The 5,782-nt window shown below is 39.2% G+C and overlaps 1 pseudogene; it reads left to right on the top strand.

Annotated features, from left to right (window-relative positions):
* The first annotated feature begins 373 nt into the window (after positions 1–373).
* On the top strand, positions 374–621 carry LOC123834587 (cytochrome c oxidase subunit NDUFA4-like; annotated as a pseudogene).
* The last annotated feature ends 5,161 nt before the right edge of the window (positions 622–5,782 follow it).

The following is a 5,782-nucleotide window of genomic DNA, read 5'->3' on the forward strand; positions in this document are numbered from 1 at the left end:
GACCTCATGAGATTATTTAGTGAACAATTAAGGCAATAAGTATGTTGAAATTTGTATCACTTGATGTAGCATAGAAATTAAGATATGCAAAGATGATAAAACATTTTATCTCCTTCAAATAAATATCACTTCCTTTAAACAAACTTTCAAGGATAAGGTAATCACTTTGTTTAACCAAACTTTCAAGGACATGGATAATTTGGGATTGTTGTATTGTCTAATGAGGGCTTGGAATGCCTGTGTCTGGTGTTATTATTTGAGGGTGCATGTACTTACTTTAGAAAGCTGATAAGTGCTCGGTGTAGGGATTGCCTAGTGCCGGGCCTTGCAGATTTGATTTTTGTCTTCTGGCCTGGAGGCCTCTGCCACAACCATGTTATGCCAGATTCTTTGTCAGACCAAGAAGCATCCAGGCTTGATCCCCTTTTCATATTTATTGGGGCAGGAGGTAGTGGAGCAGTGTTGTATGGCTTGTGCCTGGCATTGTGCAATCTAGATATCAGTTGGGATAGGAAGAATAATTCAGAACCCTGGAACAAACTGGGTCCCAGCGATCAATACAAGTTCTACTCAGTGAATGTGGATTACAGCCAACTGAAGAAAGAAGGTCCAAACTACTAAATGAAATGTTTCACTATAAAGTTGCTTAGAATGAAGGCCTTCCAGAAGCCATCTGCATGATTTTCCACTTATTCAGGAAATATTTCCCCTCTAAATGCATGAAATCATGTTGGTGTATTGTTGTTGGGGTTTACACTGATTAATAAATGTCTGAAAGTTGAAGAAAAAAAAAGAAAGCTGATAAGCAAGTTGGTATTCTTTAGATAAAACTAAATAATCTGGTTAGACATCCAAAAAGTTGTTGGGTTTTTTTAAGGGAAGAGGGTGAGGCAGTCTGGAATCAGACAGAGTAAGCTGCTAACAATGGTTACCATTGGTAAGAGAGAGTTGGAAGCAGTTGTCTATTGTTTGAATTTTCTATGTTGCTATCTAGATGGTGGGATTTTGTTCACTTCTACTTCTTTGTTTTTATATAGTTAAAAACCTAGCAAATGCTAAAATGAATGAATCAATAAATTACATTAAATTAAATTAGATTAAATAATGGAGATATTCAGGACACTTATTTGGATGGATACTTATAATTGTCAATAGTAGATGTGCTGCATAGTCATCTACGTAGGGGAGAAAAATCAAAACTAGAACATAGCATTTATAAAGCTGCTTTACCCTGCAAAAGGTGGTATAAATGTGCACTATAAACAATTATATTTTAAAGACATTGTCTCTCAAAAAAGTTCATTTCAGTTTACCACACTGATTACATGTTCACTAGGCACTGGGGGACACAAGAGAAAATATTATATTCCATTTTAAGATTTCCTGCAGGGCTTTCATCAATCTTTCAGAGTATGAGAATGGCCTCCATTCATGCCCTGGAGCATACCACCTATGGGCCGTCAAGCCCTGAGACTTCAAATAGCTTCCTGGAATCCTCCGAGTCAGCTGCCACTTGCCCTAATCTAAGCTGAAGGCATTGCTCTTCCATTATGCTGTCTGCTATTACAATTTTTTCCTGCACTGCTCTCTTTGCTCTGCACTTTCCACAGTCTCTGGAAACTCTGAACATTGCTTTTTACCTCTTGCCTTAAGTAAGTTAATTCCTTCAATGATAGGGCTCTCCCTTTTGCCCTATCAAGGGAGAGACCAATCCTACTTTTTGGATCAACTTCCCTCTCAGAGGTCTGAGGCTCCCTCTAACTTTGAACTTACAGGTAATGATTTTTTTTTTTCTTTCTTGGAAAAAATATACATTTATAATGGTTCTGTTAATTATTGTTTTTAATAAGCTATGAAAATATTTGTGTGTACCATTCCCTGAGTGATATATTTTATATCCTGGCAAAGAATGAAATAGATGTTTTCAAAGTTCCTGCAAGAATTTTTTAGCCCCAAATTGTTCTAGTTGGCCATTTAATGTGGGACCTGACCAATGAACCCAAATGAAATGAAGCAGGGAGTTGTGACTCCCCTCACTATACTCAATAACTAATGCCCTGTGAAAGGAAAGGGCTAGAACAGCCCTTACGGCTGAAGGAACTCATCCTCAGTGTCACACTCTATAGAAGTGTTGGGTGGGAGGAAGGTCTGAATCTGCTCAGACAGTTGAAAAGAAAAAAAAAAATAGGAAAAAAAATCTGACAAAGTGCTAAAATCAAGGTGACTAATGTGAGACAGTAACAAAAGGGTACATCACTTGTGAGTACATTTAGCTTCAAATAATAGAAAATCTACTGAAAAGGCCTACATCAGTAGGTGTTTATTCTTATAAAACAAAACATCCAGAGTGGATTTTTCTGGTATTGGTTTAGTTGTTCCAGTTATTATCAGAGACCAGTGTTTTCTCCTCTTCTGCTCTGCCATCTGATTCTGCTGATCCTTCTTTCTGTACTTGCTAGCCTCTTGACCACAAGATGGCCACTTGTATATGCCAGGTATTATGCCCATCTTGACAGAAGAAGGAGAAGAACAGCCAATGACATCTATCCCCTCTCACCAGGAAAGCAGAAATTGATCAGATTTCTCAAGGAAACTTTTATTAATGCCTCATTGCCTTCAGCTGTATTCTGTGGGCACCCTTAAATGCAATAGAAGCTGGAGATCAGGGAGCACTCATTGTCTCCCCTGGGCCTGGGCACGTGACCACATTAAAGAGGGATCAAGTAGAAGGGCTAACCAAGGGTGGGGGTGTGTAGGGGGTGGAATTAGGCGTAGGCAACCATGAAGGATAATGGAATAACTGACTGGTCTCTGGGCCTCTTGGAGTCCTATAATATCTGCCTTCACTGCTTATTTTCAAAGATTCTAAATTAGGCTCAGACTAGAGTACGGGGTCACCATTGGTTTTGTTTTTTTACATGTGCCTAAGATTATTTGACAATGACAGTTTTAGAAATGTATAGAAAGCAAATCCTTTATTCAAAGAAACTCTCTTGTGTTGAACTGTGGGGCTCCTTGTCCTGGGAATTGTGTAGAAAGTTGATGTGAGGTGTTAGAGATAGCTTAAGTTTTTTTTCTGTTTTTGGCACTACCCAGTCCAAATGCCTATATCCTCTTGTTGTGGGAGTATGGTGGGAAAAATAATGGACTCATATGTTGTCAATTGTAACTATAAATTTTGCTTTAATGTATGTGAGTTAATCTTTCTGTTTTTATCTCAGATTCTAAAGAAAAATCTGTGACCTTGGATTCTTTATGCAAACATAAAAGAAGCTAATTTAGTTAAAAATTGTGTTTATAGAGATCAAGGTTAAGAAGGGTTGTGTAGAAAGGCAAATCCTACACAGATAATTTAAAACTCTTAATAACATGGAACATCCAAGGTTAAAACTTAAAATTCTCTTTTAAAGTTTTTGATTGAAAGATGAATGGGCACTAGAACCAGAATAGAAGAATAAATCTGTGTGAAAGTTTAAAAAGTTGAGATCTTTATCATTTCCAAGATGCATTCCCTCTAGTGGATGAAAAATCTGTTATGAATCTTATCTTCAGTATCAGTACATTTTTAAGGAAACCTGCCAAGACCAGAGGAAATGCCCTTTTATTTGCTAGGATTTAATGAATGAATTGGGTGTTTTAGAAAGCTGTGAGATATACATTCAGAATTCTAAGAGATAGAATTCAGTGAAAAGAGAGATGTGTTTACCATCCAAGTTTTTCATAATTACTTTCATAAGTTGGAGCTCACATGACATTCTCTTTCAAAATCTGGAAGATAGGGGCGCCTGAGTGGCTCAGATGGTTAAGCGTCTGCCTTTGGCTCGGGTCATGATCTCAGGGTCCTGGGATCGAGCCCCACATCGGGCTCCCTGCTTGGCGGGGAGCCTGCTTCTCCCTCTCCCTCTACTGTTCCCCCTGCTTGTGCTCTCTCACTCTGTCAAATAAATAAATAAATAAAATCTTTAAAAAAAAAATCTGGAAGATAATCATATCTGTTCTTATTTGAAACATTGAGATGTGTGGGAGTTTTTATGAAATATTTTAAGCAGTAAGCACATATATATTTTCCTGATATAAAAAAGCTATAAAAATTTTCAGAACATTACATAAGTTTTGAAGTTGAATAAATGATGTCTTATGATGAAACAGGACCTTGTGTAGTTCCATGTGTCAGAAACACTTTTTCAAGGCCAACTGAGTGTTTCCAGGTTGGGAGGCAGGTTTGCTAATCTTTACTGCGCACACCATTACTCCTCTACCCAAGTGAAAAACTCCTGCCCTGCGAGGCTTAGGGCTCTGGTTGTACTCTCTTCTCTGCATCATCGTCAGCCATGAATGCCCACTTGCCATTTGTTAAAGTCTTAAGCACTAGCCTCACAGTTATCATTGCCATTCCATGTCCTGTCATGAGTCTGGCTCCAACTCACTGGCCATTCAGTCCTGGAACATCGATAACTTTTTTTTAAAGATTTGTTTGTTTATTTGAGAGAGAATGAGTGGGGGGAAGGGGCAGATGGAGAGAGAGAGAATCTCAATCAGACTCCCTGCTGAGTGCGGAGCCTGACACGGGGCTTGATCCCATGACCCTGAGATCACGACCCAAACCAAAATTAAGAGCCAGCTGCTCAACTGACTGAGCTCCCCAGGCTCCCCTTGGAACACCAATAACTGCTGCTTTATTTCTGTCAGTGTTGGGGCCACGTTCAATCCACACGTGCTTTACAACTCACTTGGGCTTGTTGGGCTTCTGTAATTCTGGAGTCTTCACTCCTAGGTATCTGTGGCACCCCCTACTTTTTTCCTTGTCCTCTAAATGGTTCTGATTGGTCTCTTTTTAAAGCTCCCAGTTCTCCATATTTGCCTTGACTTTTGTTCCTCAGGCTGTCTCATTCCATGTGTCTTGCTTGCACCACCTCATGCCTGACATGGGAGCATCTAGATACTCATGAAGACAAAATCTACAGCTTCAGTTCAGAACTCATTCTTGACACCTAGGCCTGTATAACTTTGTACTGGATCTGTCAATTTGGAGGTCTGAGAGGCGTCTCAAACTCAATTTGTTCCCTACGCACTGATCATTGCCTTTCACACCACATTACCCCATTGCCCATTCCACTGCTCTGGGGAGTTTAGTTTTCTATTTTTTTTCCTATCTCAGTATTGGCATCTGTTTACTCAAGTTATAAACCCAGAAGTTATCTTTGCTTTTTCCTTTTCTCCTCATTTATTCTATATAAAATAAATTAAGTCCTGTTGATTCTCCCTTCTAAATATCTCCACAATCTTTCTCAAATGTGCTTATTTTGCCCTGTCTTTCTTGATATTACCTATTTATAGTGGAATATTTCTTTTTTTTTAAAAAAAGATTTATTTATTTACTTGAGAAAGAGAGAGAGAGAGAGCATAAGCGGGAGGGGCAGAGGGAAAGGGAAAGAGAATCTTGAGCAGATTGTTGCTGAGTGCAGATCCCGATGCAGGGCTCAGGCCTCGATCCCACGACACTGAGATTGGGACATGAGCTGAAATCAAGAGTCTGATGCTCAACCAACACACTACCCAGGCACCCCTATAGCGGACTATTTCTTAATAAGGCTACTGCAGTAGGTCTTGCTGCCTCCAGCTTCCATCTCATCTCAGCCTCTCTACCCCCAAAAGCCAATATAATAAAATTATGTCATTCTCTTTTAATAATGTCCTATTTTTCTTAGCCTAAATTCCTATTTGCTTAATTCATTCACATACACCTTCATGACCTGGCCTTTGCCTACTGGCTTTATTTCTT

The sequence above is a fragment of the Mirounga angustirostris genome, unplaced genomic scaffold (genome assembly GCF_029215605.1).
Source record: "Mirounga angustirostris isolate CCGP_5_RB_7025 unplaced genomic scaffold, mMirAng1.0.hap1 SCAF_1, whole genome shotgun sequence".
In the NCBI taxonomy this organism is placed as follows: Eukaryota; Metazoa; Chordata; class Mammalia; order Carnivora; family Phocidae; genus Mirounga; species Mirounga angustirostris.